The sequence below is a fragment of the Diplotaxodon limnothrissa genome, linkage group LG5 (assembly GCF_057381915.1).
Source record: "Diplotaxodon limnothrissa isolate DT_005_m linkage group LG5, D_limnothrissa_male_GT1.1, whole genome shotgun sequence".
Classification (NCBI taxonomy): domain Eukaryota; kingdom Metazoa; phylum Chordata; class Actinopteri; order Cichliformes; family Cichlidae; genus Diplotaxodon; species Diplotaxodon limnothrissa.
Window position 1 is genome coordinate 6,164,163 of NC_140600.1, and position 19,756 is coordinate 6,183,918.

At 39.2% G+C, this 19,756-nt stretch overlaps 1 protein-coding gene across 2 annotated transcripts in view; it reads left to right on the forward strand.

Annotated features, from left to right (window-relative positions):
• The window catches only part of iqsec1b (IQ motif and Sec7 domain ArfGEF 1b), a 267,271-nt gene that overhangs the window by 37,746 nt on the left and 209,769 nt on the right, over positions 1-19,756 (forward strand). The gene's annotated exons all lie outside the window — the stretch shown is intronic.

Here is a 19,756-nt window from a genome sequence, read left to right on the forward strand (position 1 = left end):
TACCCCTAGGCCTGATCTTTAGGAAGCATAACATCTGCTTTCACTCCTATGCCGATGACACCCATATTTATCTTCGGTTTAATAGAAACACCTCCACTCCCATGGAATCGCTATTCAAATGTTAAAACCCAGATGGCCTCACATTTTCTTATCCTCACATAAGTCCAAATCTGGGGGCACTGAAATTACAGCTTGGTCCAAAAATAATTATTTCAGGATAAAACTGAAATAATTATTTTTGGACCAAGCTGTAATTTCAGTGCCCCAGATTTGGACTTATGTAACTTAACATCTGCTGTTAAAACACATGTAAAAAATCTGGGGGTTTTCTTGGATAACAAACTTGCATTTGAGAAACAAATTAATTCAGATGTTCAGCGGTCCTTTTTTAAATTAAGGCTCCTATCCAAGGTGAGATCATTTTTATCCTTTAAAAACTTGGAATGAGCAATTTATCCGTTCGTCTTAACTCAACTGGATTACTGTAATTCACTATACGTTTGTGTCGGTCAGGTACAATTCCTGGACAAAAATGAATGAAAAGCAGACAATGTCCACTTTAAAAAATACAAGAAAGTCTGAGTTTTTTGAAGCCAAAGATAAATAAATGAGGGGTTACCCATGACATTTGCACAGTACTATAGTTATTCCAAAGATTTTTATTAGATCAAAAATGTTTTTGTAGCCACAGGTATCTTCCCCTACCAGATATTAAAAATAATCCAGGTTTAAGTCACTTCACTGGATTTTCACACCCAGAATCCATATCCATCAGCAGATGTTCTATTTTTTTGCTCTTCAGTGCTCTTTAATTATGTACCTCACATTATCCACAGCTTTCTTTCCTACACTTTCTTTTTATGAACTTGAAGAAACAACATTCCATTCAGTCCGTGTTGCTTCCTGGTACACAGGCTGTTACTTTTAGAGTCACAGGTTTTTCTCTTTGGCTTTACAGATGGGGATAAACATGTTGGAAGTCACTTTTCAGTTTGCCTCTCACTCCTTACTCCATCTGCCGCTGGCAGAAAACTTTGACAGCTTCTGTTCCATCTGCACTGGCACAACCGCAATTCCTTGAACTCTTTTTGTGCTCTAAAGCAAACCAGCAGATTTCTAGCCAAATGGGATGTGGTGGCACACAAAAGTGAAAAGGCAGGGAGTCTGCCAGACCCTCTCGCAGCGGTGGCCTCATTTGTTTCTGCTAATTATACTAATTTATCCAAATTACTTATTGATGTGAAAATGCTCCGCATTGCCCCCTTTAAGTCGTTTGTCTAAACTATTGTTCTTCTTAACTAGATTGAATTGATTGCGCACTGCCGTTAAACATTTCACTGATGTATTGAATTGACTTTTGCCATGTAGCACAAGCATATTCCATATCAAGACATTACATAAATCCATTATCCTACTGTTGGGTGCTCCAATTACTTAATGGAATATTCCCAGATGTATAGGAATTATGTATTGATTTCACTCTGTTTCTCCTGGAAAGAATGTTGTAATAAACTCGCATCTCATTTAAAGTACACTGCAGTGTGTGTTATGGCTGTTTTTGACTTCAGTTAAGTGATCCTTGGAATGTAGCAGGAATGTGTATGATGGCTACTAAATATTCCCTCAGATGTGTCTCCTCTCAGATGAACATGTCTGCTGGGAATAATTGCCACTGACTCAATGGATGGAGAGAGGATTGCATGTGCAAAGTGATTCATAGCTAAAATTGTCAAAAAAAAAAAAGGACTGCAAACATCATTGCTCTCTGGCCTCTTTTTACAAAGCACTTTAAAATAGACCCAGAAGGTAAATGATGTGTGTGCCTTCTGCTCTGTAAAGCTGCTGCCGTTGCTGGCAAGTTGACGTTGATACCTCTGACTCTGTCATCTCTGGTCAAGGAGGTGATAGATTTAGATCAGCCACCTTCTTTTATAATCCATGTTCTTTAATGAAGAAGCTATTAGCCGCACACTTCTTTTTTTTCTGTCATGTAGTTATGACTTCCCTGTGGTCATAGATGTAATAAGGAATAATATCTTTGCAGCATGTTGGCACATATTTAATAATCTTCAGAGGACTTAAAGGCATTAGTGCTCACACCTCAAACCATAGTCACAATGTGCTGTGGAAATCTTGCCTGTGGCACTTATTATACCACAGAGAATTAAAACACAACAGCCATTAATATCAGGCATTAAGTGACTCATCACCTCTGTGTGCTCACAGCGCAGTATTATAGCTGGTACTCAATCATCCTGAGCAACGTGGAAGTGCAGCTACACTGTACGGCATGTGCAATCAGCATTTATGTGTTTGCCCATTAACAACCTCTTTGATTTGCCTCCACTGCGTGTTCAGTGTTAGTGCATTGCTGCATGCATATTACATTTTATAACATTTTAAATCAACTGCGTAGAACCAAAAATAATCTCATCATCATAATCATGTGGAGTTCCCTCTTCATAGGCAGACACTTAGATTATCAAAAATACAATTTCACCAGATCACCCTTTTGATGAGATATCACATTTCTTGTCCCAGTCTCCCACTTTCACATCGCCCAAACACATCTTTCACAAATAAGAGTCCTCCTCAAATCCCTTCTTCATTTTCTGCACAAACGACAAACTGTAAGCTAGGCTTTTTTTTTAAATATATTCCAGCGTTTGTTCCATGTAGGATGCAATCTCACATTGCTATCAGAATATTGCATTGGGTGACCTGGTAAGACTGAAAAGAGTCAGTTATAGTGCCAAATTTTTATTTAATAATTTTTCAACAGAGACTGTTCATGAGTACAATCCAGTAGCATGAAGTGAATCGGACAGGGTCAAGTAGTGAGCCCTGTGGACACCTTGTGTGACTTCAAGAAAATCGGGTTGATGATCATCTGCAACTATTCCTTAAGTTCTACCATTGCACATTCATGTTAAGGCCAATTAATCCAAGTAGATTAAAAAAAATAATGGTTCAAAGCATCGGATGCGTTAGACAAGTCAATGAACGGTGAAATACAGTATTCCTTGTTGTTTCTATGACCAGTGCTTATCACGCTGCTCAGAAAAATAAGTGATGCTACTGAAAGGTTATGTGCTGTTCTGAAATTTTAACTGGTATGACAGTTTGGCTATATACCCATAGATGTTTGGATTGCTTGCGTCACAATCTTTTATGCAGATGTGGCACATATGTTACTTTCTAAACAACACTAATACTCCTGGTAAATGCTTTCACATGTTAACCAGATAATCCCTACACAGTATTTGTAACTCCTCATATTGCGATGGTGGTGACGTTGCTTCCACTACACTGTGACCTTGCTGTGTGCTGGAACAGACTATGTCTGATAAAAGTGGCACCAGGCACTGTGAAGTTTGGGTTTGCACAGACATTATCAGCATGTGGTCCTTTGATTGTGGAAGAAGAAAAGAGGTTAAAAATAAAGAAAAGCTGCGCTATGGAGTCTGAAATCGCTGATTTGCTCGAATGAGCAGCCAGACAGCTCAGTCTCACAGACTTCCTCCAATGCAGATTCTCTGTCAACATGCTGAGAGTCATCTGGCTAATGTGCCACAGAAAAAGCACAGATGGCCACCAGTCAGTTTGTGTCGTGGCCTGGCATGTCAGGAATCTGACTTTAAATGACAGTGTGTGCATACGTGGGCACAAGCCAAAGATTTTTGCATCATTGTCTGTACTTTCAGTTTGTCGGATCTCCCCAAGTTACATATTTCTGCTAGAACTGTGGTGTTATTGGAATATAGACCTTTTTCAACTCACTGGTACAGTAAATGTAATGAATGAACTGAGTGAACTCCAAACAGCTCTCTGATAAGATGCAACAGAAAGTACATTCAAATCAGTGTGGCTGTGAAAGTAACAGTAGGTTTCACTTGATTACCCCAATAAATGCACCAATTAAGTGCTTAGTCACTTCTGCTCCACTATTAACATGAACGAATGTTGACGATTTCAATAATCATTCTGCCTTTTATTTAAAAAACAACAAAAGACTGACTCAAAGACTTCTGACTACACATGGCTGTCTTGTTGTCTTTTCCTCTGCCTCGCCTGCTGTTTCTGAATATATTCATATTTATGCAGTAAGATAAATTGGTGGGTCTTTTCATCAACTCAGTTCAATTCAGTTTTTCATATAGTGCCAAACAATAGTCAGCTCAAGCTGCTTAATATTGTAAAGTAATGACTGTACAATATTAGAGCGAAAACCCCAACAGTGACAGAGCAAGTCTTTGATGACCGTGGGGGAGGATGGTAGTAGACTTGAAATTCAGTGAATTTGCAAATTTATGTATCTATTTTTCCATACAAGTCCGGGCAATTCCTTTAACCTATTACATTGCACAGATCCTCATCTGTACTCCAACGCCAGAGGCTCAACTGACCCGATTGCAAATGCTTCGTAATGCAGCTGTTGACTGCTGGAGCAAAGAAAAGACAGCAACTCCCGTTTTGTCTCAGTTTACCCGGCTACCAGGAGGTAAAGCAGGTCATATACTAATCAGAAGGTTCACAGTTTGATCGCTGGCTGCTCCAATCTGCAAGCCAAAGTATTCTACCAGTGCATCTAAGCTGATTTTAAAAAATCGGTCCCACAGCAAGAAGATTCTGAGCTCTAACCTCACATTTGGCTGGATTCTCTTTCTGTGTTCATGTGCTCTCCCTGTGCCTCGTGGGTTTCCTCTGGGTTCAACCCGTCCACATTTTAGAGACCGGGCGACCTGTCCAGGATGTCTCCCACTTCTGCCCTCTGGAATCTGGGATATTTCCCAGCATTCCTGCAACCCTGAGCTGGATAAGCAGTCAAGAAAATGGATAGATTGTTTGTTTTTAAAGCCTTCTGTGATTCACCTCCACAGTATATTAGGAGTGTCTGTGGCTCAGGACGAAGAGCAGGTCATTTACTAATCGGAAGGTTGATGATTGCTCCAGTCTGCATGCCAAAGCATGCTTGGGCAAGATACTGACCTCAGAGTTGCTCCCGTTGCATTCATTGAAGTGTGAATATGAGTGTTAGACTTAGATACAGTAAAAATGCTTGTATGAACATGTATGCAAATGAGATGTGTTGTATAAAAGAAGAACCAGTTCACTGATCCTTTATTACAGCTCTATTTTATATACAGGTCTCTTACGTTGGCCTCCTATCAGCTCTTCTCACCTTCAAATGAAAGATGCACATTTTCCTCTGTTGTTTCCTACACAAGTCTTGTCCAAAATAAGTGACGATTTTTTAATCACCCACCTACTTTTCCTAATGTTTCTATTAAACTTATGTTATTTATTCTCCTAATATGTTTTTTAGATGATTTATTTAATTAAAATTTAAAGGAGTGCTTTCGAGCACTCAGAGTAAATGAGGACAGCCACTGTATTGCGTCATGTGTAGTAGTAATACTCTTATTCTCTAGACATTAGCATAACTGTGGTGACAAAACATGGGACTTTGGTTTAAAAGAGAGCTCCTCATAACTAGAAGATTACAGTTTCATTTAAATTGCAATGGAATGCAAGGCTAAGGTTTCTAGGATGTTATTTAATTTGATCACTATGTTCAGAGTGAGGAAGGGTCTTTAAGTGAAATGTGCTCAAATACACAAGTGGGAGTTTAGTGTCACCTCACAGCCCAAAGTCCGTCTGTTTGTGGACCTTACGTGGTTTTGACTGTTCTGTTTCCATCAGCTGTTCTGTCTTTCTTCCAAAGTTTAGATACCTGAAAGTAGAGCAGGGCGATATGGCCAAAAATATTTATCACGATATATATTTGAAAATTTGCGATAACGATATAACCGACGATATAATTGATGCGAGACAAAATACAACTCCACAACATTACTAGCGCAAAAAGACAACCTTCCATTTATTTTCACTTAAACAAGAAGCTGGTTTTTATGTATATTAAAGCTTTATAAAAATGTAACAGTGCAAATGCAAATTCCTTGCTGAAAGTTTAACCAAAAGGCATTTCCAGTAGAAATGGGCTGACATATCCTGAGCATAACCATGTATAATATCCACTGAAGTTAAAAAGAGGTGCTTTGCAACATTAAACTGCAGTGTGCAGTACGCATTTTTCGGACCATAAGGTGCACGGGATTATAAGGCACATTAAGCGAAAAAAAGCAGTCAGATAAATCAAACTTTATTAAACTCATTCTTCTTGCTTCCTCCACTTCTGTACCATTGATTCATTAATGTTGAATTCTCTGGCAGCTGCTCTATTCCCATGTTGTTGCAGTATATTAATGACTAACCTCGTATTGTGGATGGATTATCTCAGTTGTTCTCCTGACTGAAGTTTGGTCCGTTTACAGCATCCTGCCATGCGATTGCATTTGTCTCTAACCATGAAGAACCTTCACGTTAACTTTTATAAGTGGAAAAGTGTTAGTGTTCGTCCTCCAGCTTCACTGTTTATGTTATGCTAACATAGCTGTGTCGCTAGCGATCACGTAGCACATCATTATATACCAGCTAGCCCAACTTCAGTAACCCTACAAACGTCACTGCTGTTTAGTTTCCTGTCTTCATTTATGTTGGAAGTGATAGCAGAGCTGTACGTTTGATTTTTTTCAGAAATCTCTCAGTCAGAACATGTAATATCATGCTTAGGTAACTAGCGAAACTAGCGAGCTAACTTCCGCTAGCTTCCTGCTAACTTCTAACTCCGTTAAATGTAATAACTTTTGTTTTCATGGATGCCTGGAAGTTAAACTTTATAGTTACACCTGGTAAAGCAGCAATGCTGATCGTTTTATTAAAGATGAAAGAATTTAGACAGTTTTTAACTCTAAGTGATGCTGCAGTGTTGTTTGACCTGAAGCATACGGAGTTTAGGACCCAGATTACTCCCAGATTTAAGAGCATCTTAGTCCGACAAATACGACAATAACAACGGCCGCTTGCATGTTCTGCAAAAAAATGTGCTTTGTTGTGTATCTGACGGACAAACACCAAACCAGTTCCACATCACGGAAGTTGCACCATTTTTACAAACCAATTCTGGTTCATCTATTTCACTCAACAATCGGCCATGTGCGTATGAAAACAAAGGCACTGCGCATGCGCGTTTTACTCCCATTCTATCGCGATATTTCATTTTCCTATCGTTGCCTAACATTATACCGGTATTACCGTGAACGGTATAATATGGCCCAGCCCTACCTGAAAGTCGGATGAACTGGTCATTGTGCACAGCTGCTAGTCATTTGTTCAGGTATAATGGTGTTATCAGTTAAGTTAATTTCTCTGGCTACCTTGTAAAATCCTACAAATCATATTTTGTCATTATAAATTAAGATTTAGTTATCACTGCAAACAAGTACATTCTCATTTCACCATTCTCTCTGCCTACTTGGTGCAAGACGCACATTTGAAACACTGAGATGCAGGAGTTATTGATCAGCTTATCTGATTAGAATGAAGTCGATGCTGTGACGAGCTGAAATTGCATTGTGTCTTTGTGGTAGAGCCAGCACCAATCAAATTGGTGCAAATCATACGCCGACCTCTAGAAAAGAAAAAAGAGAGAATGCTTTTCATGGCTTACAAGTCCTCCAATGATCTAGAGAAAACAAAAGACAGCTTTGTGTGATAAAGACGCAATTTCTCTGAGAAATAAGCCATTAGCTTTTCAGGTAATGAGATAATTTAACCTGTTATCGCGAGAAAACGAGCTTTGTTATCTCCAGATTACAGCTTTTAATAGCAATTGTGAGAGGAGACATTGTGGGCTTCTGTACATCCTGGTATATCCTTTTTTTGGTGACTTTGCCTTCACTTGATTCTCATCCAGCAACATACATCTACTGTAAGAAGATTAGTGTGCTAGCTATTGAGAGATTTAACCAAGAGGGCGAGCCAGGTCTGCAGAAGAGCACCTGAAGTGGCCTCCACTTTACTCAGGAGGACCAGGGTGCATAAGTCATCCACTCTAAAAACATATTTGCCTGGCCCAAGCTGGCCCACAGAGTTCAGCTTGAGTACACCTCTGTGTAACTGTCTCCAGATCTCCGCTTCCCCCAATCTTCTCTTTTGACCTCTCTTTTTCTGCCTCTCTCTAGGATGCGCACACACACACACACACACACACACACACACACACACACACCTCCTCTACCTGCTGGCAGACTCCCAATATTGCTGTTTAGTACTCTACTCATGTAGATACCAAATTGAGGCCAGTGTGGGGCTAATATTGATGGCATTACCTTCCATCAAATGCTCTATTTACTTCTTCTATATCAATCTTATTCCTGCACCGCTCATTGTCTCTCACAAGTAATTTCATTCCAGGTTAATTTCATGACTCGATTTGGAAATATACAAAAGAACTAATCAATTTTCTTGTACTTAAGAATCTGCCATGTCTCTTATCCCTCAAATAAATATTGCTGAATGTCAGTGAAGGATTCACGTTATTGTTAGAGAAGGCCTGTTGTTTCTATTAATATCCTGGGAAGTAAAAGCACTATGGTGGGAGGATATGCGCTCGTGTAGAGACTGCTCTTTTTGTTAAGTCTGTTTGTGGGCTCCCCAGTGCACTAACAAGCTAACTAACTTTTTCATTCCCTCACAATGAAGGTCACATTCAGAGTGAGTCTTAAAAAATAAAAGACAAAAACACTTGTGAGGACACAGACTTTGTATGAATACTCATATGTTTCAAGCCAAGTTCACTAAATCCACTCACAGTGCATCAGCCTCATTACAATCGTGAGCCCGATACAGAGAAGTATCATACAGAGACTATACAGACTGTAGAGGTAGCATAAGTAAATTCCCCATTGGGTTTAAGCATAATGTCAGTGCTTATAGCACCACTAAAATCCCATTTGCAGTCTCATCCAACTTGTCCAAGTGCTCCATCAAGAGCAATTACCAGCTGTTCATGAGCAGGAAGTCAGTGAGGGATCATGTCCTTTTAGCAGAACTAAAACCAATGAATTAATGGATTATATGTAAAACTGTACTTTATTTCTCACTTGGGTTTCAAAGCAGGTAGTTGGGACATTGCATGTATAAAAAGAGACACATGACAGTCTGAAGTGACACCATGTCAATCTCCAATAAGAAAAAAACGTGAAATACACTCAGCAAAACTATCATTACGGTAAAACACTAAGTCAGGAAGTGGCTGAAACATGAGTCAAACCGGGCAGGGCTGTAGAAATACATCAACCCAGCAGCAGGACTGGGATCTGCTCCTTTGTGTGAAGAGGAAAAGGAGGAGCACTACCATAGCCCTACAAATCACCTCCAGCTGGCTACTCATCTATGTCAGAATCAGACTCAATAAGGGTGACATGAGGTCCTGACATCCTTTAGTGGGACGTGTGCTCACAGGTCAGCATTTATGCTGCCATTTGTGGTCATGCTACTCTGAGGGAGAAACTTGGAATTACTCTTTACGTGTAAGGCAAATATCAGGCTCTTCTTGCTTTAATAATATTAGAAATAAATACACTCAGCAAGATTCATTCATTTAATAAATTACAACAGAAGATAAACAAAATAAATAAATGAAATATTTATACTAGTTTGATTCTATCTCAGTCTGAGATTCTTTCCTGCTGTCACTTATGGTCATGTTAGTTTGTGCTTTCTCTGCTCGCACTGTGAGTGCAGGGCCTCACCCACAACCACATGGCACGTGGAGGCGAGCTGATGAGAAATAAGTAAAAAGCAATAAAATAATGGAGTTCATAGGGACACATTATGTTACTATGATTGCAATAAAAATAGTCCCAACAAGTGCTGGGAGAGAGATCAAGAGAAAGCATCATTATCATCATCATCAGAGCTCTATCACTACTTGCCAACAGTTTGGACTTAAGTCAAAAACTTTGTGCAAGCATCCAAAGACAAACTGTTGATACCAATAACAATGAAAGCAAAGCCAGACACCAATATCATGTCTGTTTGTTTTTGTTTTTATTTTTTTAGAAAAGTCATGAAACAAGGTAGTCTAGCATTGACTAAGCTAAAGACCATTAGCTTTGTTGTCCAGTTTTATATTGTTTTTATCCCTCATTTGCATTAGTGTAAACTGCTCTTAATGTAAAAAGCTTCTTTGCATACAGCTATGTTTTAATAGTTTATGTCATAATTACATCATTTGACTATTTGAACCTATTGCTCCATTAGTCATCAAGCTGATAGCTATCTCAGTTCATTTGGGTCTTTTTAAGGAAAGGAATAAAGAAGTGTGGGAACAAACCAAAAAATATATAAAAAATAGATTTAACTAATATTACAATCATAATTTTAAAATATATAGCCCTCCAAATAGCCTATATGATTAATTATTTTCTTTTATTTCACAATGATGATGGACACATTTTATTGTACAGCTAAGTCAAAGACAACCACCAGTGTTCTCTGTAGTTACTTGAAGCCAGTTTAGCTTTAGAAGAGGTTGGACAGCTTAGCCAAACTAGCATCACAGTTTCCAAACTGACATTGTGAAGTTGCTAATTAGAGGACAGTTCTGACATCTTTGTAAGGAAGTAATATCCCACTGTCTGCAACAATTGAATAATAACCCTGCTTTATCGCTGGCACAGAGGCTTCTCAGCCTTTATTTCCTATCTCTTGAAAGGCTGGCTGCAGTTAATACCATTAAGTTAGCTTCAAAACACCAGCTAGTGTTTGTTCCAAAACACAAGTACATGTTTGGAAGCCCAGAACTCCACATGCCAAGAATGTGAATAATTACTATTTGCTGGCACAAACATTTTATGAAACTTTTAGAGGCACAGCTAGATTTCATCCAAGATTTTAAAAGTACTTAAACTATTTTATTTTGGAAACCTTTTTTTCTTATTTAATTATTAGCATGATGACTATTTGGATCAAGTCATTACAAAAACTGATATTAATAAATAATAATAATCAAATTTCATCATATTTTGTTTAAAACTGTTATCAAATGCATTTCAGATTTAAATCTACTCCAAGTTGACTTCATGCTTTTAGAAATGCAGTATGTTGTGGGTCTGCAGGTTAACTTTGGGGTCATCCATCCTGGTTTCCCAGGGCTGATGCTGACAGTCTGCCTGTGCTCCCCTCCCTGCACTGCTTGTCTTTCTTGGCCGTGATGTAGTGCCCGGCATGTGGAAAGGTTAATTCCATTAGCCTGTTTGCTTATACAAGGATCCAACTGACACAACAGAAAAAAAAGAAAACTTGGCATGAGGCTTTGTCAACACAAGGGGACTTCCAGCAAGAAGGCTGCAGCGCTTTAAAAGAAATGAAATATGGGAGAAATCACATTTATTAGCTTTTCACACTTTTCAAAGCTAAATTGTATTATCCCAGGTCCAGCTTTGAGGGCACAGGAAACTGAGATAGCAATTGAAATTTGGAAAGGCACTTTAGTTCTTACACCTTAGCCCGTACAAAATCTTTGAAAGTGCCAGTTGAAAGTTGTAATGAGAGGAGTAATCTATTTTTTTGGTGTGAAGGCATGAAGGTTTCCTACAACTAGTGCATTGTGAGATGATGAAATTTAGTTGCAGCAGTTTTCTTGGGGTCATGAAATAAAAAGCACTTATTGCCAGGCTCATATCATTTAATTGGCTTGGCTGTGGCCCCCTGCCAGTTCATTACAAGATGCCTGGATTACATTTGCCCACATTACAATGTAGGATTCCTGCCATTCCCTTAGTAAATATGGGAAATCTCCACATTTCAGTGTGACTTTGATAGCTTGGCTCAGAATCAGGTCTTGAATTATTTTATTTTATTTTATTTTTTAGATTTTACTTGAAATCAGCAGAGAACTGAATATAGGTAATTTTCACTCAGATGCAATATATTTCCAGATGGAAGGTGAAGGTGCTGTGGGGAAGCTTGAACATGTGTGACGCACAATTCCCTGCAGCACCATTCATCTGTGACTATTCAAACTTTATACTTGATTAGAAAACTCTGTGGGTAGAAAATGTTAATTCTCCTAATCCTTGCTGTGATTGGACTGACAGCTGCTGGAGCAAAGTTGATTGTTAGGGAGGAGCAGTTCCCATAATATACTGGTGCAGCAGCTTTTTTATTTAGACAGTTCTTCCTCATCAGGATGTTTTTTTCACCTCATTAGGACCGGATGTATTGATTTGTGTGTGCCAGTGGAAGAGGGAAAAGTATTCTAACAATGACCTCAGCAATATTTTTGTTGCGCTGCGTAAATCTTTTTTTTAATGGACATTAGTCAAATAGAGGTGAAACATTTAGTTCTTGTGGTGGCCAGTTCTTGGTTGTAACTATGTTATAATCATAATTAAAAAGAAATTGTAACTTGTCTTATTTTGCCAGTTGTTCATGAATAATGCAGTTTTTCCAACATCAGTGATTTGTTTAGTAAAAGTACTGATGTAATGTTGGTAAACCTACCTGTTTCTGGGGCTGTTTAAATGATTTGTTGACATAATCGATGATGTCGACTATAAAAATTGGTCGATGCGATGTATACTAATAACACGTAAATGTGTTGTTGGAACTGCAATACACTACATCAAACTATGGGGGCAGTATTGCCTATGTCGCCTGCCAAGACAGCTCTCAATACTAAGGAAGAAGAGCGTAGCGCTAAAACAGGAGGAGGGAAGAAAATGTAAGCTGAGATTTTAAAAAGTGTGAAAGCATTTAACAGAAAACAAAGTTTAATGCACGGCACTGTTGCAGTGCACGGGCATTTAAAAACGCCGGCAGCGCAGAGCTGTGACGTCAGCACTGAATGGATCAGTTTTAGTGAGTTAAGTTAGTGCGTTGCATTGATACCTGCGAACATCATCTAACAGATAAGAGCAAGCCTCACTCCAGAGCATGTCTACGGCGATCGTGAATTCTTGAACAGAATCATCTTTAAACTGGGAAACTTGTTATTTTGGATTTAAAATAAATCCGTTTTGATTTCATTTGAAGCGATATTTATAGACAGAAGGCAGTTTTAGTTTCCTATTTGCACATTATTGCTTTGTTTAAATACTACTAGCACTTTTTGCTGTGGAGTGGGATGAGACAACAGGGTGGGCAGACTTGAGCAGGTAAGGTACTTGAGCCTAGAGCAGGAGGTTTCCCTACAGCAGGGGTGTCCAAACTTTTTCACTGAGGGCCACATACATAAAAATATAGGAGCGGCTGGGGCACTTACCAGAAGTTAGGTATATGACCTTAACTTTAGTGTATTAAAGTTAGAAAAGTCACTTAAAAGTGGTCAAATATGTTATATTGTTGAATATAATTAAAGACAAAACTGCCTTCATCACAGCTTTCCATAAATGGATCTTTATTGATTTATTCAGAAAAAGCTTTAGCTTCTCAGAACAGCAGCCTCTTCTTAGACAGAAAATTTACAGCACAGAGAAAAAACATCAGCTGAGATCAGCTGACTTTGTGTGCTGTGCACAGAGGTGTGTACTCTGTGTGTTAACAGGAAAAACGCATATAAGAAAGTGGTGCGCAAAAGCAGGGTAGTGGTGGCATTGAAGCGCATTATTGATATTTGAAGCATGTGTACCTGCACATGCATGCTTATTAACACACGGGTACTGTGGAATATATTTTTTACTCACCTAAAGTACTCGGGCTCTCGTCCACTCCCGCAAAAAAAAAAAAAAAATAGCAGCTGTGCGGTTTAATGTTGGCTGACGAGTCTTCAATGCGTCGCACAACTGGATTTCTGGACATGCTGACGTTGTTGAAGTCCTGCACTTTTTTTCGGGCACATTATTTCGGAGACTTTAACGAGGCCGTGTTTTATGAGGTCTCCATTTTTTTAAAGCATTTTTATTGTAATCACTGAAACTGAGGGATTATTTTCAACATTTTGGGTGGCTTTATCATCAGATAGCTAATAGCTAAAGTCTTTGCTCATTTAAAACCTGTTTTCTGCGGAGCCATTAAAGTTTTATAAAACTTATAAATACGAAACATTGTGAGCTGGCCAAAAGCACGACTCCTAATGAATAAAGGAAAGGCTACCTATTTATACAGTCATTGGATATTTCCTGTTTTGTGATTCTCCATAAACTTGTGTGGGAAAATCCCAGCAGATCAGCGGCTGCTGAAATACCAGCCTGTTTGACACCATGCCATGTTCACAGTCAATTAAATGGTTTTTTTCTCCATTCTCATGCTCAATCTGAACTTCAGTAGGTCATCTTTACCATGTTTTCATGCCTAAATGTCTTAATTTGCTACCGTGTGGTTGGCTCATTACATAATCACATTGTTTAATGAGCAAGCAGGTAAACAGTTAATACAAATTCCCTGAATGAGGTTTTGTTCGTGGTGGTTCAGTGCTACACTGATCTTAACTTTTTGTTTCTTGTATGCTGCTCAGCCACATCATACAATTCAAACAGCTAGACCCAAGTTAAAAAGATGATTAGCAGGTACCATAAACCCAGTGTGTAAATACTCCTTATCAGACTTCTTAATGTGCTTCTATTAAAAACCATCTGCTTTGGCACCATGCCTCTTTTTCCTTTCAATTAGTCAGGCGTTGTGCATGTTTTCTGTCACATCCTGTGCTTTTATGCAGTCTACCAGCTGCCCTTTTTATGCTCCTTTTATTTTGTTTGAACAAAGAGGGTCATGCAATTAGGACCCATCAATCTAGAAGGAGGATACAGCAGGAATGCTGGTGTTTTTGACACAGTGTTGATTACAGGAGAAGCAGGCTCAGTATATTTTGAGGTTATAAACATAGAAAGTGAGAAGCTGAGATGGATCTGTTGGGGATTTCACTGTGGTCAAAAACGAGCAAATGAACCATAAGGCATGGAACTGAGCCTATTTCCACTTATCATCTGGTTGATTTTTAAATAGTTGGTGCTAGATTGGATAAAACAGAAGAACTCCTGTCACTGCTTATTCCACCTAGTGGCTATCATTGGTTCTGTTGCTCATATTTTACTTGTGTATGTGGCTAAATTGCATGTTTAATGTTTTTTTCAAAGTCACTTTCTGCTGATGGGGAACTGAAAAAAAGCTTAACAATCTCTGAAAGTGACGATATCATAGTGCTTGCTTTGTCAAAGTGGATATCAGAGCCAACAGCCCGAAACTCTAAATTACTGTAATTACTGAAGAGGAAAGTAGCTTTTCCACATTTAAAAAGTTGTAACCACCAGCATTGTTTTACAAATATTTCAGCTCGGCAACGCTTGTTTTCAAGGCTCTTGTCCTTGTCTTCATTTTGTTACCTTTAATATAAGGCCAGGCGAGGGTTTTGTTAATATAGACATAACAATAATCAATCACAGCAAAGTGTCCCCATGGTTGATTAAATCTACCACCATATGTCATATATAAAATATGGAAGTAGCCAGTGTGGCACTACCTGTGGTATCTTCACCGTTGTGAAGACTGCAGCTTAGTAATTTGCTCATAGGTTAGTGACAATTTTACAGTGTAGCAAAAACTGTTTTATTTTATTTATTTATTTATTTATTTACTTACAAAATATACATCATCTGTGCAATAAGTTAGTCCTACCTGACTGGACCATTAGCACCATACTATTCACATTATCTGATATATCTTATGAGTATGCATTTCCCCCCTTGTTAGTATTAACTGTGTTTGAGGAATAAACTGATAACTTTGTCTCAACTAAACTGGCTCTCTAAGGCTGGTCTGCTGTGGATGTTTGTTAAACCTTTAAATATCAAGCACAGTTACCTCAACAATAGAGTAGTATGCTGTTTGTTCATAACAGCAGTTATTATGTTAACAAAGTAGCAAATGCTGTCAATCATTATCAGGGTCCGTGGGTCGATGACATTAGGTTTTGAGATTTGGTTGGTTCACATTTTATTTTGGATTTGTGAAGCAGTCCTTTAGTATTTGGTCTTTTAAATTTGGTTTTATTTCAGAGTGTCTCTTGAGTTTTTGTTATTTATGTTTCTAATTCTTAGTTCTTAATGAAACGATGTTAGTTCCCTTTTATGTCACCTCTCTCCTAGTTTCTAAGTGTAGTTGGCCTTGTCATTGTGTTTATTTACTTTTGGTCCAGGCCTGGTTTATAGTGTTGTGTTAGATTCATGGGTCTTAGTCCTGGTTTCCTGTTTTATTTTCTAACCTTGTGTGTGTTCAGCGTTGCTTGTCTCTGTCTCAGCAGTTAGATTTTTGTCACCTGTGTCTTGTTTTGTTCCCAGATGTTTCCTCTCTGTTCCGATCTCCCCTCTGTGTACAGGGAGTGCAGAATTATTAGGCAAATGAGTATTTTGTCCACATCATCGTCTTCATGCATGTTGTCTTACTCCAAGCTGTATAGGCTGGAAAGCCTACTACCAATTAAGCATATTAGGTGATGTGCATCTCTGTAATGAGAAGGGGTGTGGTCTAATGACATCAACACCCTATATCAGGTGTGCATAATTATTAGGCAACGTCCTTTCCTTTGGCAAAATGGGTCAAAAGAAGGACTTGACAGACTCAGAAAAGTCAAAAATAGTGAGATATCTTGCAGAGGGATGCAGCAGTCTCAAAATTGCAAAGCTTCTGAAGCGTGATCATCGAACAATCAAGCGTTTCATTCAAAATAGTCAACAGGGTCGCAAGAAGCGTGTGGAAAAACCAAGGCGCAAAATAACTGCCCATGAACTGAGAAAAGTCAAGCGTGCAGCTGCCAAGATGCCACTTGCCACCAGTTTGGCCATATTTCAGAGCTGCAACATCACTGGAGTGCCCAAAAGCACAAGGTGTGCAATACTCAGAGACATGGCCAAGGTAAGAAAGGCTGAAAGACGACCACCACTGAACAAGACACACAAGCTGAAACGTCAAGACTGGGCCAAGAAATATCTCAAGACTGGTTTTTCTAAGGTTTTATGGACTGATGAAATGAGAGTGAGTCTTGATGGGCCAGATGGATGGGCCCGTGGCTGGATTGGTAAAGGGCAGAGAGCTCCAGTCCGACTCAGACGCCAGCAAGGTGGAGGTGGAGTACTGGTTTGGGCTGGTATCATCAAAGATGAGCTTGTGGGGCCTTTTCGGGTTGAGGATGGAGTCAAGCTCAACTCCCAGTCCTACTGCCAGTTTCTGGAAGACACCTTCTTCAAGCAGTGGTACAGGAAGAAGTCTGCATCCTTCAAGAAAAACATGATTTTCATGCAGGACAATGCTCCATCACACGCGTCCAAGTACTCCACAGCGTGGCTGGCAAGAAAGGGTATAAAAGAAGAAAAACTAATGACATGGCCTCCTTGTTCACCTGATCTGAACCCCATTGAGAACCTGTGGTCCATCATCAAATGTGAGATTTACAAGGAGGGAAAACAGTACACCTCTCTGAACAGTGTCTGGGAGGCTGTGGTTGCTGCTGCACGCAATGTTGATGGTGAACAGATCAAAACACTGACAGAATCCATGGATGGCAGGCTTTTGAGTGTCCTTGCAAAGAAAGGTGGCTATATTGGTCGCTGGTTTGTTTTTGTTTTGTTTTTGAATGTCAGAAATGTATATTTGTGAATGTGGAGATGTTATATTGGTTTCACTGGTGAAAATAAATAATTGAAATGGGTATATATTTGTTTTTTGTTAAGTTGCCTAATAATTATGCACAGTAATAGTCACCTGCACACACAGATATCCCCCTAAAATAGCTAAAACTAAAAACAAACTAAAAACTACTTCCAAAAATATTCAGCTTTGATATTAATGAGTTTTTTGGGTTCATTGAGAACATGGTTGTTGTTCAATAATAAAATTATTCCTCAAAAATACAACTCTGCTAATAATTCTGCACTCCCTGTATGTATAGTGCTTTCTTCCTTCCTGCTGTTGTCAGAGCATACTGTTAACTTCACACTGTTAAGTTACTGTTTCAGTCCCTGTTTGAGTTCAGGTTCTCTGTGTCCTAGTGTGTCCTAGCCACAGTTTTTAGTTGCTCTTCTCTTGGACTTGTTTTTTTTCCGTTTGATTTTGTATATTGGACAAAAATCAAATGAAGGACTCGCCTTTTGATCAACTCCACCGTCCTCTCTGTCTGCATTCTGGGTCCTTACTTCCAAGTCCTTCACATGAACCTAACTATATGTGTTTTGAATTTGGCTAATGATGTTACATTTAACAGCTATGTGCCATTTGTGAATGAGCCAAATCGGAGAGCTGATTCTTTGTAGTGAATGAAATGGAAGAGCAGAATCTTCAGTCACTCGTTCTCAGTCCATGCAGGCAGGGCCAGGACTTTATTTTGATGGGCACAACATGTGGCAAATCACAAGCAAAGACAGACTACGGTCATGCAATTATGTGAAAGGAGAGGGTTGTAAGTGCAATGGTACAGGCCAGGTCCACAGAGAGGCAGAGAGATGGGGAACTGGATTTAAATATAATTGCACTGAGAAAAAGTGAAGAAACAAACAAAGAGAGAAAAGGCTACAAATATGAAAATGTAAAGCTATAAACTGTAAAATGAAGATTTGGCCAAAATAATACCCATTTATAAATCCCATGTATTTTATTCCTAGTATTAATAAATGCATAAAAATTAAGGATTTTATGAGAACACTGAATGCAAAATTGTTTCTCCGCACACCAACAACTCACAATTGTTAAATTAGGCTAAGATAAAAGGCTCTGAACGAAGAGCAGTTTGGAAGACATGAAAGCCTGCTCTTCTGTCTGGTATTGGATGCAAATTCTAAGAAAAGCTTGGCTATCTGGCATCCTTAGATGAGATCATTAAGTGGGTTTTATCTGCCTTCTTCTATCTCATCCTTGCCAGTTACCAGTTAGTTTAAGGGGGAGTGTCACGTTTCCCCACAGCAAACAGGGGACCCACACTTGCAGTCGGAGGTCTCCCTGCTGCAGTTGCCTTGTTTACAATTTGCCGTTGATTTTGCTTTTGACAGAGGACAGGTGAATCTTTTTGTTGGTCTCACACTGACAGATCATGATTTCCTTTTGGCACATCATCAGTTCTTGCTTACTTTGTTCTTTCTGTTCCCCTCCTATCGTCCCCACTCCCAGCCTCCTTCCGACACTCCCCTTGCTGCACTCGCTCTCCATGTCATCTGAAAACAGTAGTGACAAAGTAGAACATCTAAAGTTCAGAAGTGTCTCATCAAATCAGCTTTGTACAGGCAGCGTACCATTATGCCATTAGTAAAGGATTTGCTACGCTTCAGTGACTTTGTCTCGGGGAAAAACATGGCATGGATGAAGGTGTCAAAGCACTACCACCTCTGCCAGCATTTGTTTCACCTATCTCTATAGAGTGGAATTCAATACAGATCACACTCATTAGCTGAGTATTGAGCACCAGGAGCCAAAAAGGCTGACAGTTTTTCTACTGAAGGGAGAGTGAAGAAGACAAGAGCCCTATTAGCAAGATGTGCTGAGAAAGACAACCTGCGTATAATGAAGGAGTCCTTCAAGCCACATACGTCTGGCTGGTCTTATGCTCCCTCAACTGGTCCAAAAGCGGTGAAATAGAAGAGTCCCTATCATTTTCCAGAGTGAGGCTGATGGACGTTAACGACACCCTCATCCTTTCAGAGCCTTTTTAACGATGGAATTTTCCTCCTCTGTCTTTGAAAGGATCTGTCCCTTTATGTGACCACAGGCTCTGACATGACATCCTTTGGAATCTGTGGGGAGCAAAAGTCATGCTGGCATCTGTCATTACACACATACCTACCCACACATCTGGCCAAGGTCAAAAAACCAAATATGTCATGTTCCTTTATAATTTAGGTCATTTTGCTTGTAATTTCCTGCGTGCCTT